The sequence below is a fragment of the Marmota marmota genome, unplaced genomic scaffold (genome assembly GCF_001458135.2).
Source record: "Marmota marmota marmota unplaced genomic scaffold, marMar, whole genome shotgun sequence".
Classification (NCBI taxonomy): domain Eukaryota; kingdom Metazoa; phylum Chordata; class Mammalia; order Rodentia; family Sciuridae; genus Marmota; species Marmota marmota.
Genome location: NW_026000211.1, coordinates 5,216,828 through 5,235,860, shown reverse-complemented (window position 1 = coordinate 5,235,860; position 19,033 = coordinate 5,216,828).

Sequence of the window (19,033 nt, the reverse complement as noted above, 5' to 3'; positions counted from 1 at the left end):
TCCCAAGATGTGGTAACTGAATAGTCAGAGGAAGAAAGAAGGGAGGAATTAAAGTGGGCCAGACAAGATGTTGTATATGAATGCACAATTTTCAGTGAGAATGCTTCTAACAAGGCCATGAATGCATTATCTAAGCAATGTTCAGTAAAATCATCCAGATTTAAATTAGGTGGCCCCTAGCACTGTGATCTCGTCATTACTATCATTCTGATTGTTGACCACAGAAACAGAAAGTAGTAGGCATGTTACCTGTTGTGTTAGAGCATAATATAACAATCAGAGGCTGTGATCTATGATCAACATTAAAATCTGAATTCAGTCTTTGAAGGCAATTGAGAATACCACCAAAAAGAGCAGAATAAATAATAATGATAATACTAGCAACTTTTGTTTTGTGCTGTTGGCCTTAGCAAATGTGTTTGGCATATTACCTGCACCTGCAATTCTATCACTCGTATATGCCATTAAAGACAGATGTTTTTGAATTACTCTGCAAAAGGAAGTTTCCATAGGTTTGCAGTCACACAAAACACCTAAGATAAACAGGGACTATTTAGCCTTGACAATGCACATACAGATTTTGTTACAGCTTGCATAACATTTTGCAAAATAAGTGTGTGAAAATTATGTTGTATCAACTGAAATATGTGTTAAATCTATGGATGAGCTACCTACTGTGAGAGAAAACTGAAACAAGTAAATTAAGAAAATCTTTATTGTATTAATTTATTATTTATTCTTTTAAATTATATGTGACAGTAAAATATGTTTTGACATATCATAAATACATGGAGTATAACTTCCCATTTTAGTGGATGTACATGACGTGGAGTTACACTGGTTATTTATTCATATATGAACATAAGAAAGTTATACCAAATTTATTCTACTATCTTTCTTATTTCCATCTCTCCTCCCTCACCTTCATTTAGCTTTATCTAAAACAGTGAACTACTATTCTCCCCCCACCACCCACCCTGCTTATTGTGAGTTAGAATCTGCATATCAGAGAGAACATTCAGCCTTTGGGTTTGGGGGATTAGCTTATTTCACTTAGCATGATAATCTCCAGTTCCATTCATTTACCAGCAAATGCCATAATGTGGTTCTTCTTTATGGCTGATTAATATTCCATTGTGTACATCTACCATATAGAAAATATTCATCCGTTCATCTGTTGAAGGGCACCTAGGTTGGTTCCATGGCTTAGCTATTGTGAATTGAGCTACTATAAACATTGATTTGGCCACATCAATGTAGTATCCTGATTTCAAGTCCTTTTGGTATATGCCAACAAGTGGGATGGCTAGGTCAAATGGTAGTTTCATTCTAAGTTATCTGAGGAATCTCCATACTGCTTTCTATAGTGGTTGCACCAATTTGCAGTTCTACCAGCAATGTATGAGTGAACCTTCCCCCACCACACACACATTGTTGCCAACACTTATTGTTGCTTATATTCTTTATAATTGCCATTCTATCTGGAGTTAGATGAAATCTCAGTGTAGTTTTAATTTGCATTTCTCTAATTGCTAGGGAGGTTAAACATTTTTTTTTATTTGTTTTACTTAGTTACACATGACCTACAATGATCTTGACATATACAATTGAGTCAGATGGGCTATAATTTCTCTTTTTTATGAGTGTACAGGTTGCAGAATTACATTGGTCTTGCAGTCACGTATATACCCACAGCTATGTTTTTTGCCCATTTGTATTTCTTCTTCTGTGAAGTGTCTGTTCGTTTCCTTTTCCCAGTTATTGACTGTTTTTTTTTTAATTTCCTGGTGTAGGTTTATGAGTTCTTTATATATCCTGGAAATTAAGGCTGTATCTGAGGTGCAGGTCACAAATATTTTCTCCCATTTTGTAGGTTCTCTCTTCATGTTCTTGATTGTTTCCTTTGCTGTGAAAAGATTTTTAATTTGACACAATTCAATTTATTGATTCTTTATTTTACTTCTTTTATCTTAGGAGTCTTGTTGAAGAATTTGATTCCTGAGCTGACATGATGAAGATTTGGGACTACTTTTTCTACTAGTAGGCTCAGGGTCTCTGGGCTAATGCCTAGGTCCTTGATTGATTAGGGTTGAGTTTCCTGCATGGTGAGAGATAGAGGTCTAATTTCATTTTGCTATATGTGGATTTCCAGTTTTCCCAGCACCATTTGTTAAATAGACTATCTTTTCTCCAGTAAATGTTTTTGGTGGCTTTGAAGTTCTTCTTCAATTTTTTTCTTTATTCTGTAGTTTTCGTTGTAGAGGTCTTTCATCTTTTTGTTAGATTGATTCCCAAATATTTTTATTTTGAGGCTATTGTGAATGGGATTGTTTTCTTAATTTCTCTATTAGCTGATCTATCACTGATATATAGGAACACAATTGATTTATGGGTGTTAATTTTATATCCTACTACTTTGCTGAATTCATTTATAAGTTCTAGAAGTTTTCTGGTGGAAATTTTTGGGTTTTCCATATATAGAATCATGTCATCAACATATAGAAATAGTTTGAGTTTCTTTTTTCCTATTCTTATCCCTTTAATTTCTTTCTTCTAATTGCTCCTGCTAGAGTTTTAGAACAATGTTGAATAATAGTATTAAAAAAGGGTATTGTTGGTCTTGTTCCACTTTTTAGAGGGAACACTTTAAATTTTTCTCCATTTAGAATGACATTGGGCTTGGGTTTAACATATATAGCTTCTAAAATGTTGAGGTATGTTTCTACTATCCTTAGTTTTTCTAATGTTTTGAAGATGATTGGATGCTATATTTTGTCAAATGCTTAGCATAAATCCACCAAGGAATATCTGAAATTCTAGTGACAACATTGGGGAACTTTTCCTATGAATTCCTATTGATAAGAAAGCAAAATTCCTATTCATAAGAAAAACCAATTCCTATGAATATGATTATTCATCTAAGACACTAATAAAACACTAGTAATAAACAAATGATAAATTATTCACATATGTAGATATTGTTCCACCTACCCTTTATTCTTTCCATCCCTTTTCCATCTGCATTCTTCTTCCTTTGTAAGAATCTTATTAATAGGTATAACCCTTCTATTTTGTTTTCTTGTTATAGGAATAAACTGTGGTATTTTAATGTGTAATTTGATGGGGTTGCCATGGATTTGAATAATTGCTTAAATCAGACATACAAACACTGTTTTGTTTATAAATGGAATTTCCCTGAACTTAAACTTTCTTCCCAACTTCAAGAATAAATAAAATAGTACGTTTACAGAAAGTATTCCAAATCTGTACAAAGACCTCTTTCTCAATTTTTAGAAATTTTTATTCCTTTTTGTCCTTTCCTTAGGAAACCTTGTTGTGTTATGTACACTAAAGGGATATTCATCCTAATCAATACTGAAGAATTTCCAAAAGACAGAAAAAAAGTTTTATACATTTAAAACAGTAGCTCAGAAGGAAATGTTTAACAGTTAACTTCGAGTATGAGAGTAGAAGCCTCACATCCATAAACACCGAGTGGCACACACAGATGAGATGATTTTATCACATCAGCCTATGTGCTCTGAACATTTTTTTTCTCTTTTTTTTTCATTTTTTCTTCTTGTATCTTGTACTTTTTTCCTCTTGTACCACCTTAGTGTACTTCAGCATATCTTAGAGCAGTTATGTTCAATCTGTTAGTGTCTCCCTGCCTATATAATTCCATTCAGGAATTTTATTTTGATACCTTAAAAATAGCCAAAGCAATATGAAATACATGCTCATAAGAAAAATATTTAAATTGTTTTGGTTTTCTTTCATCTAGATCTGTGATGTCTGAAAAAATAATACACTATTACCTTGATTAAATGTAATAATTCACATATTTCATCATAAAGAAATTAGATTATATATAATAATGAATATCTTTTTTCTACTATTCATAAAGATGAAATAATAAAATGCCTATATTGTTTAATACAGTGATAAGGTTATAATATGTGCATAGATTCTTGACTTTAAATCTGTTGATGTGATGAATTACATTTATTGATTACCATGTGTCAAACCAACCTCGAATCCCTGGGATGAACCCCACTTGATCATGGTGCACTATTTTTTAAATATGTTTTTGTATGCAACTTGCCAGTATTATTGGTCAGAAGTTTCCCTTCCTTGATGTGTCTTTGTCAGGTTTTGGTATCTGTGAAACACTAGATTAATAAAATGTCTGGGAAGGTTCCCTCCTTTTCTATTTCATGGAATAATTTGAGGAGTATTGGTGTAAATTCTTCTTTGAAGGTTTGGTAGAACTCAGCTCAGAATCTGTCTGCTCCCTATATTTTCTTTGTTCGTAGGCATTTGATGGCATCTTCAATTTCATTGCTTGAAATTGATCTGTTTAAATTTTCTATGTCCTCCAAATTCAAATTGAGTAGGTCATATGTTTCTAGTTTGTCGATATCTTCTATATTTTCTATCGTAGTAGAGTAAATTTCCAAAGTAGTTTTTGATTATTATCTGTACATTAGTAGTGTCCATTGTGATAATTTATTTTCCATCATGAATTTTAGTAATTTGAGTTTTCTCTCTTCATTAGGTTGGCATAGGGTTTATCAATTTTCTTTATTGAGAAGAGGAGCAGAGGCTTGCTGAGAGGCAGAGCCGCCCCCTCCCCCTGCGCTGGCAAGGTAGAGGGAACTGTGACCACCCACAGAGCAGGCCCAGCGGCCTGCTGAGGGGCAGAGCCGCCCCCCACCCCCCACGCCTGCCAGGTAGGTGGAACTGTGACCACCGACAGAAAAGGCCCAGTGGCCCGCGGAGGGGCAGAGCTTCCAATCACTCCTGCAAGGTAGGCGGGCCTGCGANTGTAATGTTTTGAACAGCCAACAATAAAAAATTAAAAAAAAAATTTTCTTTATTTATTCAAAGAATCAACTTTTGTTTGTTTCATTGTTTTGAGGAGGTTTTGGGGGATTTTTGTTTGTTTCAATTTCATTGATTTTAGCTTAGATTTTAATTCTTTCCTGACTTCTGCTTTTGGTGTTGGTTTGTTCCTCTTTTTCTAGTGAATCTCAAAAATGTAATATTAGGTTATTTATTTGTTGACTTTCTATCCTTTTTTTGATTGAGCTTAATGCAATAAACTGTTCTCTTACTACTGCCTTCATGGTGTCCCAGAGATTGGGATAAGCTGTGTCACAGTTCTCACTTACCTCTAAGTATTTTTTTATTTCATCTCTAATATTGTCTGCTATCCATTGGTCATTCAATAGCATATTATTTAGTCTCCAGTTTTTAAAGGAGCTTCAATTTTTATTTTATCATTGATTTCTAATTTTATTTCATTATGATCTGATAAAATGCAAGGTATTGTCTCTGTTTTTTGTATTTCCTAAGAGTTTCTTTTTGGCATAAATTATGATCCATTTTAGAGAAGGATCTATGTGATACTGTGAAGAAAGTGTATTCAGTCATTGATGGATAAAATATTCTATATATGTCCATTAAGTCTAAATTATTGATTATATTTTTGAGGTCTATGGCTTCGTTGGTTAGTTTTTTGTTTGGAGGATCTATCTAATGGTGATAGAGGTGTGTAAAGTCATCCAAGATTATTGTGTTGTGGTCTGTTGATTCTTGAAATTGAGAATAGTTTGTTTGATATACATCGATACTTTATTTTTTTGGTGGGGGCATACATATTTATGATTGTTATGTCTTATGGATGTATAATTCCCCTAAACAGTATGAAATGTCCTTCTTTGTCCCTTCTCATTAACATTGGCTTGAAGTTCACTTTATCTGATATGATGATAGAAACCCCAATTTGGTTTTGAGATCCATGTGAATGATATGCTTTTTCCCATACTTTTACCTTCAGTCTGTGGTTGTCTTTGCCTATGAGATGAGTCTCTTAGAGTCAGCATATTGTCAAGTCTTGTTTTCTAATTCAATCTGCCAGTCTATGTCTTTTGATTGATAAATTTAGGCCATTTACATTTGATGTTATTATTGAGATGTAATTTTTTCCTTGCCATTTTTATTTATTTCTGTTTTTAATTTGAATTACGTTCTCCTTTGACTATTCTTCTAGTGTAGTTCCTCCTTTTTCTGGTTTTTACTTTTTAACTTTTTTTTTCTTCATGAAATATTAAGCATGTATTTTAGTGCAGTTTTTTTAGTATTTAATTCTTTTCACTTTTAACAAGGAAAGTTTTTACTTCATCATCAATTCTGAAAATTAATTTTGGTGTGTATAGTATTCTTGGTTGGCATCCATTTTCTTTCAGAACTTGATATATATTATTCCAAGAGGAATATTATTCTTTGAGGTTCTAGGATGAGAAATCAGATGAGATCTGGATTGGTTTCTTTCTAGATGTGATTGGTTTCCAAATAATTGTTTTTTCTGGTAGCCTTCAAAATTCTATGTTTATTCTGTATGTTAGGCATTTTCATAATAATGTGCATAATGTGGTTCTGTTACAATTTTGTGTATTGGGAGTTCTGTACACTGTTTGTATCTGATTTTTCATTTCATTCTTTAGGTTTTGAAATTTTCTGATATTATTTCATTGAAAAGATTGTGTATTCCTTTGGTTTGTATCTCTGAGTCTTCATCTATCCTGGTAAATAATAAACATGGTCTTTTCAAGTTATCCCATATTTCTTGGAAGTTCTGTTCATGGTTTCTTAATGTCTTTTCTTCATGGTCAACTTTATTTTGAAGATTATATATTTTGTCTTCATTGCCTGAAACTTTGTCTTCCAAATGGTCTGGTCTATTGGTGATGCTTTCCATTGATTTTTTTAAAATTTGGTTTATTGATTCCTTCATTTTGAGTTTTTGTTTGATTGACTTTTTGTTTCTGAATCTCTATCTCTTTATTGAAGTAATCTTTTAGTTCTTGTATATTCTCCCTGATTTCACTTGTTTCTTTGTTTTGACCTCACAGACTAGTTTAACTATGTACCTTCTAAAATTCTTCTCTTACATTTCTACCACTATAGTGTCATTGGATTCTTTTATTGAAGTATGTTTCTTTGGGGTGACTTGTTCCCTTGATTTTTCATGCTGTTTGTGTGTCTACCCATCTCAAAGTATGAATCTGAGGCAGTAGTTTCTGTCCTGTAGACTTATAGTGTCCCTGAATAGTTTCCAGTACCTCATCATTTTGTGGTAGACAAGTAATCACAATAACCAATACAAACAATATACAGTATTAAACAAAATAGTTCCTACTATAATGTCTATAACATTGTCACAATAAACAGAAATGATATGAAAAGTTAATACCTACAATAATAGCAAGAAGTTTGCAAAAGGGTTTACTATTTTGAATGGTGGAAGAGAGAGAACAGAGGTGATGTAGGATGAGATGATTATAATAGAGAAGAAGTGAAGTTAGAAGTAAAAAATTAAAGGACTAGTGAAGGATATAAGAATAGAGATTGGCTGTTAGTGGAAGAAATGAGAAAAAGAGAATCAAGGGAAACAGATAATTGACAGAAAAAAAAATACATATATGGTAAAATTTTTTAAAATAAAAACATAAAAATTACTGGGAGTGGCAAAATAATTACAGACTCCTTTGAAATATCCTAAGGCAGAGGCTGTGCCCTTCTGAGAACTCTTGGTGGAAACACGCCAATTGAGACTGGTCAGTTGCTACTGACCCCTGTTCAAGGGGCGTTCTGTGAAGCTCACAGAATTTATTAGTTCACAGCCTTGAGTTCAAATGCCAGCAGTCCACAGGTAGAAGAGATATGAGCACAATCTGATGAGCCCCAGTTAGGCTATTTCTCTCACAACTTCATTTTGTGTATCTTGAAGCTTTCTCACAGTAAATCCTTTTGATGTTTAAACCTATATAATAAACCTGTAGAGCCTGCTGTGCCCCTTCTCACCAGGAGTTTGGTAGGTTCACTGAGTTCCACTTTCTCTGTATTTTGTGTTTTTCTCTTATTTCCAATCCTCTCACCACCCTGTTTGGGAAACTGAATGCACACCACACAGGCCACAGCAAAAAAATAAAAATAAAAGAATTCAAAACAAACTGAAATATACTAATCAAATATCCTAGTATTCCAAAAACCAATCCATTAAAAATAACTGGTTTCCAAAATGCTGGAAGTGAGGAAAAAAATATGAATAGGAATAAATATCCATAAACCACTAAGGTCAGAATTAAAAAGAGAAAAGGTGGGGGAAGCTAAAAGAAAACTCAATAAAATGAATTTTTTAAGTTAAAGAATTGTTTCCATTGGAGTTTAAAGATTCTCAGCTTCCCTTCTCAGCACTTGGGCCATCTGCAGTATGATGCTTGCTCACTCTCAGGGTGGGGTCGTAAGGGTGAGAGGTAATCCCATAGGAGGAACTCCTGAAGGCCAGATTTAGACTTAGGTAGGCTTCAGGTTCCTTGCTGGATGCCATGGTCTGGAGATTTTAAATCAGCACACCTCCTGGGCCTAGCAATTGCTGGTCCACACTGGAAGACTGTAACCCCAGGGGTCTCCCTTGGTTCCATTTGTGAGGTGAAGAAGCCAGTTCTTCATCCCCTAAATCAGCTGTGAACTGCAGGTGTCCTGGTCTTGGGTTCAATATCCAAACTCAATCTCTTGGGCTCTCCCTTTCAAGTTCTTGGCCAGGTGCATCTCTCTCAGCTAGTCCTGTAAGCAGCTAGATGGAGGGGAGGGAGGGAGACGGGTGGGTTTCTGCACCCAGTTGTCCCCTGTGTAAACCTCTCTTCATGTTTGATTTTCTTCTGGTCACTTAGGCACACTCTGTATTGTGCAGTGTGGGTTTGCCAGGCCTGTGTTTTGGTCCAAATTTGGATGTGTCAGGAATTGGCTCCTTCAGCTGCCAGTTCCCATGCTGCAGCTGCAAACTGGTTCCTTCCTCTGTCTTCCACACACTGCCAGGAGAGATGCTGTTTCTTTTGTGTACAAAGATATTGTGCAGCTCACCTTTCAGTTTAGGCTGCAGTGTCATTGAATCTAAACTCTCCGCAACAGACACAGTTTAGTTCTCCTAAAAATGCAGGTTCCTTTAATTCCCTTATCTGTGCTCATGAAGGGACTACTCTGGCTGGTGCCTCTGGCCATGGCAGTGACTATGGTGCTGGGGATTTCTTCCTCGTTTTATTATAACCAACCTCCTGAGTCACTGATCTGCTTTGATTGTCCAGAATTAAATTCCAGTAAAGTCCTCCCACATACTTTTTTTTTTATTCACCCACTTTGCTAAGAAGCTACCTGTATGTTTTCTTGGTTTTGAGCCATGGAACAGCTAGGAAAGTGAGCTTCTCTAGTTCGACATCTTGAAACCTCCAGAAAATATTTCTTTTTTTTTTTAAATTTTTTTAGGATGTTGGTAGACCTTTATTTATCTATATGTGGTGCAGAGAATCGAACCCAGTGCCTCACATATGCCAGACAAGCGTTATACTGCTGAGCCTTAGCCCTAGACCCCAGAAAATCTTTCTTGAAGTAAAAACACTTTCTTAATTTTTCCTTTATGTGAATTGAGATTTATGCAGTTTGAGGGTTTTTTTTCATATTTACTTAGACTGAATTTAAATGATCTGTGTAATTTAGAATACCTTTTTTTTTTTACTCATAATTCAAAACTATCAAAATAGAATATACAAGAACTTTTTCCAAATGGGCAATGGTATCCTGTACTCTTCCTGTTCAATGTTTCTGAGTGTCTTAAGTCAACTAGATTAAAATATATGTTTGTTGAGGGTAGAAAATCATATTCACAAAGATTGCAAGGTATAAAAGGTATAAATCAAGGTATAAACCAACATTTGGTATAAGGAGAATTAGTTTGAAATTGCTTTAGTCAATAATTTGCAAGTCAAACATCAGGAATGTGAACAGCTTTAAGTTTTAGTGAAAAGATAACAATTACTCTGAAAGACTTATCAGAGTCATTGCCATGTTCTACCTTATAACTAAATAATAATGCAATCACTGTTCCTAATAACCATGTCAGAATAAAAATTCTAAATGTAAGGGAACTCGGCAAACAAAATAATGATGAAATTGCCTCATTAGATCATTAGATCTAATTCCTCTTTCCTTTGGTTGAGTTTCTCTGGTACTAGGAAAGAATTTAAAATATGGAACTTTGTTTTCTGATTTTGTTTTAATATAAGTTACTGACATATGCCAAAGCCCAGAAACACCAAAAAGATACCTAATTGTTAAAACATAATCCATTAGTGTTAGGGTTAAAATTATCTTTCTGAACTATTTCAAAATCCTTTCTTTTAAAAGATAGATTCACATGGCTAGTTAGTGACAGAGTTGACATTCAAACCTCATTTTTCCTGTTACAGCCAAAGGCTTCATTATTTCTAGTATTCATTGCAGTTTCAAAAGTGATGTTTCTTAAAAATGGATTCAAGTAAGATCACTGACCTATAAGATATGAACAAGTATTTCATAAGAAAGTGATTCATGGGTGCGTAAGTAATTCTGGAATAACCTGGGTCAGTATTAACCAGGTTTTGTTGCTCCTGTTGTTTCTATAGCAATCACAGAGCATTTATAGTTTGCTCCTATAGACTGTGGCATTCTCATTGGTCGTGTATGTGTAAGATAAAATTAAATTCAAGAAACTTAAATGACCTCTATGTTTCATGTTTTATTTTCTTGTAATTTATTCACTTTTTTAGTGGTAGGTTTTTTGGTTAGCTTAGTTTGAGAATCAAAACTCACCACAATAGTATTCTATGGAATAACAAAATGCTATTTGTATTTCTTAGCATTGGTCCTAGGACATGTTACAGAAAAATAAGGAGATTGAACAAAGTTATCTTACTTTTGCCTCAAACAAAAGGAATCTGGTATGTGCTGTCAAGACTGTGAAAGTTGCAGAGATATTTAGGCTCATGCCCCTTTCAGTTTTCTATTCTACCTCTCGGGCTATAGCTTCAGTCCTCAAGCTCAACTCACAGTTCACATTAGTGGCCAAAAATTCTACCATTTTATTATCTAGGAAGCAATTGAACCAGCTTCTTTTAATAGCATTTCCGGAAAACCCACAAAACACCTTTGCTAATGCTTCACTGGAAAGAAGTATTAGAAAATGAAAAATGTTAGATGGATACATCTAAAGGAAATAGAATTTGAGTTATTCAACTCAAAATGAGAGTAAGGATGAGTACAGGAGTTTGGCAAGTAGTGTTTTCCCTACATTTCTAGAGCAAAGGTAGACCAGAGGGAGAAAGAGAAGGAGCAGGAGGGGAGAATGAAGGAGATAAGGAAATTCGAATGTATTTTGAAATGTGTTTTATTAACCCAACAAGTATCTTGAGGTAATGGAGCAATTTATTTACTGCAGAGACTATAAATGGGTTATCATTCCTGTCAAATGCAGATTTCTGCTTAAAAGGATTTTAAATTTTGACCGACATCTCCAAAGTGCTCAAATCCATGGCATATCAAATACTCTTTCTAACAAGACCAAACCTTTATACACTTTTTGTACACTTACCAATTGCATCCATTATCATAATGAATAAAACAAGTACATGACAGTTCAATTATCAGATATAATAGGGCCAAAGCGGGATAACTTGCAATCACATGGGGAAGTTCATTGTCTAACAGTAACATTCTAAACTGACAAGCTTCCTGATTGCCAACTAGTTTTCTGACATAAGTCAGATTCACCTCAATAAATAATAGAGAAACTAAAAATATCATGAGAGATTCAACTTTGGTTACAGGAGAGGTTTTTCCTTCAATTTTCACAAGCATCTACAAAGGATGCAGAAGTAAGTCCATCTGTAGTTTCTCTGTGACTATACAGCTACTGATCAGAAGAGCTTTAGAAAAGTGTTCAAATATAGTATTTTTAAATGTTCACTTTATAGACTTTGTCTTTGATAAAATTATCACAGTTTACAATTGGGGGCAGGAATCACAGCAACTAGTCTCCAAAATATATTTGGAAAGTGATTAAGGTCAACAGAAGTATGGTTTCATAGATTTTGATCAGCCATGGAGACTTCCCTCTGTCAGTTATGTTAAAATTGTTTTTCATGTTTTATTTTTTTAGAGTACAATTTAGGTGGCCTGGGGGTGGTAGGGAAGAGGAGTAAAAAAAAATAAAAAAATGAAATATTTATCAATGTGTCAGATATTATGTTAATTATCCCGCTTATCTTATATTTTTCTGTCATAATTAATTCAGGAGCCTTATTAGTTCCATTTTAAAGACGAGAAAAATAAACTGCAGACAGAACGAGGTCTTGCTTAACAGGCTTATGACATAAAGAAGCAGTCTTTGTTGTTCAATACTTACCTGGTTCCCAATCCTTCCCTTCCTGTGACATCACACTGACCATCTCCATTTAGGTTGTCACTTCTCAGGAGTGACACACTTATTTATAGTAACTGTTTCCTAAAAACAATGTAGAGATTGCAGGAGGGAGGAGGAAATGTAGTTCTAAGGAACCACTTAGAGGGCACATTTACTCTTTCCTAAAAAAAGCAAGGTAAAAACCCCCAGACCTTTGTAGATATGGAGCCAGCATGACAAAAACTGACTTCATTCCATCTCCATGAGCAGGGCTGCATAGATGCCAGAGCTTTCCCAAATATGTTCTAAAAAATCAAATTTCTCCAGTCTGAAAAGTAAATGGGTAGCAGCTGAAAACAAACAAGAGCAAACTCTTGGTAAATAGGCTGTTAGTCAATGATGGTGGTGGTATATGGACTTGAGAAATTCTGACAATGGTAGAAAACATGAAGTACAGACAGTCACCAGCTTACAATGACTTACTTTATTTGGGGTTACAATGGTACAAAAATGATAGGCATTGAGTACAAACGGAATTTTAAATTTTCTCCTTTTCCTTGGGTTAGCAAAATGCAGTACTATATTTCTGCAGTGCTGAGCAGTGACACAGCACAAGTCCCATTTGGCCACCCAATGACAAGGGTGGACGATAAATTCCCGACAGTGCTTTGCAATGCCAAGCCGGGATGCTCAGTAGGTTAGGTGTGTTAAATGCATTTTTCAACATGTGATATTTTTTAGCTTACGTTAGGCTTATCAGGATGTAACACTGTCCATAAATCAAGGAGTATTTGTATCCTAAGATTAACATAAACAATAAACCAACTGGGTCTTATGAAGGAAAGCAAGGGAAAAGCATGGTGTTACTAGAGTGAACTGACCAGGGGCCTGTAGGAATAGGCATGAACATGGAGCACAGTTTCTCTGGGTATTTCTGAAGCCTGTGATCCAGTTTTAAATATATGTACTTTAGAAGGAGTCTAAACATTTGTAATGGAGAGGCATGCAGAATTTGGAAGAGAAAGAAGAGTCCCTCCAGAAATTTCCCCAATCAGAAAAGTGTTCAGGTGGGGTTTCTAATTCCAGAAAACCTGAAGTAAGGGGGCCAATTCTAAAAAAGAGGGCTTCATTACAGGACACACACAAGATGATGTCTCATTGTAGTTCTGATTTGCTTTTTTCTGATAGCTAACAATAGTATTTTTTCATCAATTTATTGGCCATTTGTATTTCTTCTTTTGAGAAGTGTCTATTCAGATCATTTTACCTATTTTTAAATTGAATTACTTATTTTTTTCTTTGTAGAGTTTCTAATTTCTCTGTGTGTGCATATGTGCATATTATGTCCTTATATACATTTTTTGAGTTCCTCCCATTCTATGGGTTTTCTCTTCAGTAGGATGGTTGTTTCTTATATCTGCAATAGCTTTTTATCTTGATGCATTCCCACTAGTCTATTTTGATTTTGTTTCTTGTGTTTTGGGGTCTTATAGAGAAAAATCATGGCCTATACCAATGTCTTTTATGTATTCCCCCTATATTTTCTTTTCATGGTTTCAGAGTTTCAGGACTTATATTTAGGCCTGTGGTCCATTTGACTTGATTTTTTTGTACAAGTTGAGAGATAGGAGTCGAATTTCAATCTTCTGCATGTATATATCCAGTTTTCCCAGCACCATTTATTGGAGTGGCTATCCTTTCTGCAATGTATGTTTTTGGTAACTTAGTTGAGAATTGGTTGGCTTTAGGTGCACAGATTCATTTCTGGGGTCTCTATAATATTCGATTGGTCTGTTTCCATTTTTATAACTATACCCTGTTGTTTTGGTTACTATGATTTTACCAGGTATCTTAAAGAAGGAATCGTGGTGCCTCTGGCTTTGTTCTTTCTGTTCAAGACTGCTTTTGCTATTTGAAGTCTCTTGTGCTTTCATATGAATTTTAGAATTTTTTTCTAGTTCCATGAAGAATATCATTATTATTTGATGGAGATCACAATCATTGTGTACATTGCTTTGAGTATTATAACTATTTCAACAATATCAATTCTTCCAATTTGTGAACATGAGAGGTCTGTTCATCTTGTGTGTGTGTATATGTTTATGACACTTTTTGAATTATAATTCTTCAAGAAACTACTGTATTACTACATTCACTTAGTTGGTGGTTTATATATTTCATTTTCCAAGCAATTTGAAGTGATCTCATTGTTCTTTTTTTTTTTTTTTTGCTGCTCAACCACTAGCACTTTATTTTAAAACTAATTTTTTTTTATTGGTTGTTCAAAACATTACAAAGCTCTTGACATATCATATTTCATACATTAGATTCAAGTGAGTTATGAACTCCCATTTTTACCCCAAATACAGATTGCAGAATGTTCTTTATTATTTCTTTGAATATTTCACATATTTCTCCTGTTTTCTAGTTTTTATTTGACATAGAAAACTCATAAAGAAATAACTGAAATTTTTATGAAAGTATAAGGGTAATTATTTCCACAACTCTGTGTTGAAATTGTTTCTTTGTCTAAAATAGAAAATTAGGGCAGCAACACTGCTTTCTGCATTTGGCTCACAATTTCCCATAAATGAATAACTCTAAATAAAAGAATGCAGGAAAGAATAAAATCAGTAACAACATTTACTGAATGCCTCTTCCTTCTACAGTATTAGACTCAGCACATGCTGTGTGTGGACATAAAATACATATTGTGACCAAGGGCAACAGAACATTAAAGCTGAATATTTTTAATACATGACAATAAATACATTTTATGTCCAGAGTAAGCAAACTAAATTTAATATTTAAGCAGTTTTATTCAAGACAGCAACTACTCTTATTGTCAGCAAAAATAAAATTTACTCCTAAGAATTCATTAAATCTCAAATGTGATCTGGGAAAAGGAATGGCACAGCTACACTCTATGACATTGTGTACCCCTTTTGGTGCTACTGTTCTTCAGTCACAGCCAATGGCGTATTCACTATTTAAAAGGATAAAAATCAAAAGACAGCACAAATCCCATTTCCATTTCCTTATAACAAAGGAAAGTTGAGTGGCTGGTTTGGAAAATAAAATATGGTAGATCTAGAGCTAATGTGGATATAAATGGATACAAAGCACCTCACATTTCCATTAAACAAACAAGAGTTTCTTTCCAAGCATTACTATGTGAAATGGGCACATAGTTCATTTACTTCAGCATTAGTAACACTGAACCACAAATAAATCCTGGTAAGACAAAGAACAGCTTATTATAAAACACAGGAACAGGTTGGGCTTTTATTTTATTTATGAAACACACACAAAGAAAAAGAAAACAAGTATCAAGAGATACAATAGTAATAGAACTAGACTCAGGGCTAGAGTTACACACACAAGTCCTAAGGGTGGGGTCTTTGGTAAAAGAGAGGAGTTTGCCAAGTATCCACTGGTTTGAGTATCCACATGCCCTATTCTTTGTAGTTAAGATGATCTGAGGACTCTTGGAGAAATGCTGAAGGAAAATTTGCATGTTTGTATATAGTACCAATGGCTTTTGGACTTTTCAGCCCCTGAAGTATGTCTGAGCTTCAAAGTCCTTATCCTTGTAAGTAGAGGAATAACTACTTTAAAGGCTTTGAAAAGTCATAAAAATCTTATTTGGTCACTAACAAATAAGAAGTGCAGTGTTATCTAAATCCATTGTGTTTGTTTGGAGGGGAAAAAAATCTCTAATTTTGGGGAAAGGCCCCAAAATGATTGTGGACCCAGAATCCTATACCAACCTCAAGAAGACATTTGCTATAGCTGTTGGAGCAAAAGAAAATACAGATACAAGATTGAGTTTGGCTATTATAAACAAAAATGGCAGAAATGCTGAGAAACTCCCAGTTTAAAAGCCCAGGAACAAAAAGCATGAAACTGAGGATGGACCAGGAATACAGATAATCTTGCCACCCTCACCATCAGACTAGCACCAAGTAATACTCAGCAGCAGCTACCACAGGAGGGGCAAGAATGTGGTGGGAGGCTGGTCCATGGAAAATGCATGTAGTGATGGCTGAAAGTTGAGGGTTGGTCATAAACACTATGAAAACCCCTCCAGGAACCCAGATCCCTCCAAAAATACAAGTCAACAGAATCTAATGCTGAATAAATGTGAAGTCTTGGCACTGATGCTTGAGCCAAATCCAAATGCAGCAGATCAATTCAAGTTGACTTGACCTCTCATAACAGTTATCTAAAGAAGTGGGCACATTCCTAGGCATAGATATTATTAAAAGAAATGGGCACATTCCCAGGTATAGATACAATTTACTTCTCTTTCTGCTTTCTACACACAGTATGTAGCATTCTTTAAAATTTATGATACACCCACAAAGAAAAAGAAAACAAGTATCAAGAGATACAATAGTAATAGAAATAGACTCAGAAATGATCTAGATGTTGAAACTATCAAACAGGGGTCTTAAATTATCTAAAGAAATAATTGGAAACATATGAACAGATGGGGAATTTCAGAAGAAAAGTGAAAACTATAAGAAAGAGTCAAGTGGAGATATGTAAAAGACCCATTAATATTAGAAATAAAGAACATCTTTCATCATTGATATATTGACACGGCTGATGAAAGAATCATGAAGGTCCAATAGAAATTATCAAACAAGTTTAAAAATAGAAGAACTTGTATCCAAAAGTTGTGTCACAAAATCAAGTAGCACAATATACAATAACATGGAATGCCCCCCAAAATAGGTAAGATAATAGAGAAAAAATATTTTAATGTAATTATAGAGAATTTTCAAAAATAATAAGAGACACTACATTACAAATAGCACAATGTCAGAGAACCTAAATAAGATGAATACCAAGCATGATCAAACAACACACACACACACGCACACACACACACAACTAAATACCTCATTGTCAAGTGCTCAAAATTTATATAGATGAATCTTGAATAGAGAGAAATGATAAGAGGAGGAATGATAAAAATTACAGAAAATTTCCTATCAGAAAAAAAAAAAGGAAAGGATAGAGGGTCTTTAAAGCATTGAATGAAAAAAAGATGCCATGCCAAATTTTTATGTCCAGCAAAAATGTATTTCAAAAATGAAAGCTTAAAAAAGATATTTTCAGAAAACAAAAAGCAATAAAGTTTTATTGGCAGAAAAAAATGTTCTATGAAAAGTTGAAGGAAACTTTTTTGGAAGAGAAGAATATTATCAGTGGAAATTTAATGTGCATGAAGAAATGAAACATCAAATGGTAAAAATGAAGATTAAATATACTGGTTTGTTTCTTATTTTTAAGCATATTAAAAGATAATGTTCAAAAAGAAAATATTAGCAATACATGTAGGGAGTTTGATCACCAGTTCTGGGGGTGGGGTGGAAAGCGATGTAGGAGTTTTTGTAAATAAAATATATTTTAACATTGACTCTTGAGCATGGAAAGGAGGAATTGGATGTATACCATGGTAAGTTTTTGTTGTTGTTCTGTTTAAGGTACTGGGGATTGAACTTAGGGGTGCTGAACCACTGAAGTATACCCCCAGCCCTTTTTTATTTCTTATTTTGAGACAGAATGTTGCTAAAATGCTGAAGCTGGTCTCAAACCCATAATCCTTTTGCTCAGCCTCCCCAGTCACTGGGATTACAGGAGTGCATCCCTACACTAGGCCTGTTGTAAGTTTTGAAGCTAGGCATGAAATTAATAATATTTACTGAACTATATTGTGATAAGTAAAAGATGTATATTGTCAACCAAGAAACAATCGCCATTACAAAAAGAGGTATCATAAGTCAATAGTGAAGGTAAATTTGAATTAAAAAGACAAAACCTCATTTAAACCAAAGACTATAAATGAAAGAAGAAGCAAAGAAAGAAGAGACAGAAAATAAATATTGAAATAGTATATTTAAACACAATTGCATTAAATACTAAACATGGTTGTTGTAAGGGTAACTGGGATTTGGTTCAATCAGCTATGATGCATTAGACATGGAAATAACTGATGTTCAAGAAGTAAGAAGTTTTATATGTACATTTCACTAGAAACAGGAGATATAGAACACCAGGCAGGGTCACAGGGAAGTACCAGCGGGGATCAGGAGGCAGAAAAAGAAAATGGAGCCACAGCAGGAGACGCTTTGTAGTGGTGTGTGGGCAGAAAGGAACAGGTAAGCCTGAGTAGTCAGGTTTAGGAGTGGCTAGTCTTAATAATCTACCTGGGCTCTGTGGCTCTAAGGTTTAGCATTTTAAAAGCCAGGTGAAGAACAGTGGAGCTTGCTTTGTGATGCATAAAGCAGCATGATTTTCTATGACATGAAACTTTACCTCCTAACATATTTTCTGGAAGAAACCAAAAATTCAAGATGACTGAAGTAAAATCTGTCGTTGACTTAAAGAAGACTGTGAGTCTGCATCTGCTGATTCAAACAACCCAGGATTGAAAACAACTGAGAAAAGAAGTTACTTTGTAGAGGTGACTGCTGTAGAGGTGACTGCAATAGTTAGGCCTATGATGGTTATGTTTGTTTTAAGTGTGTAAAGGCTTTTTATTTTTGTTTTCATTATTCCCCAAACAATAGAGCCTAACAACTGTTTATATAGCATTTACATTGTATTGGGTAGTCTAAGTAACCTACAGATGATTTAAAGTATATGTAAAGATGTGTATAGGTTGTATACAAATACTATGCCATTTTATTTATTATTATTATTTGTGTGTATGTGTGTGTGTGTGTGTGTGTGTGTGGCGGGGGG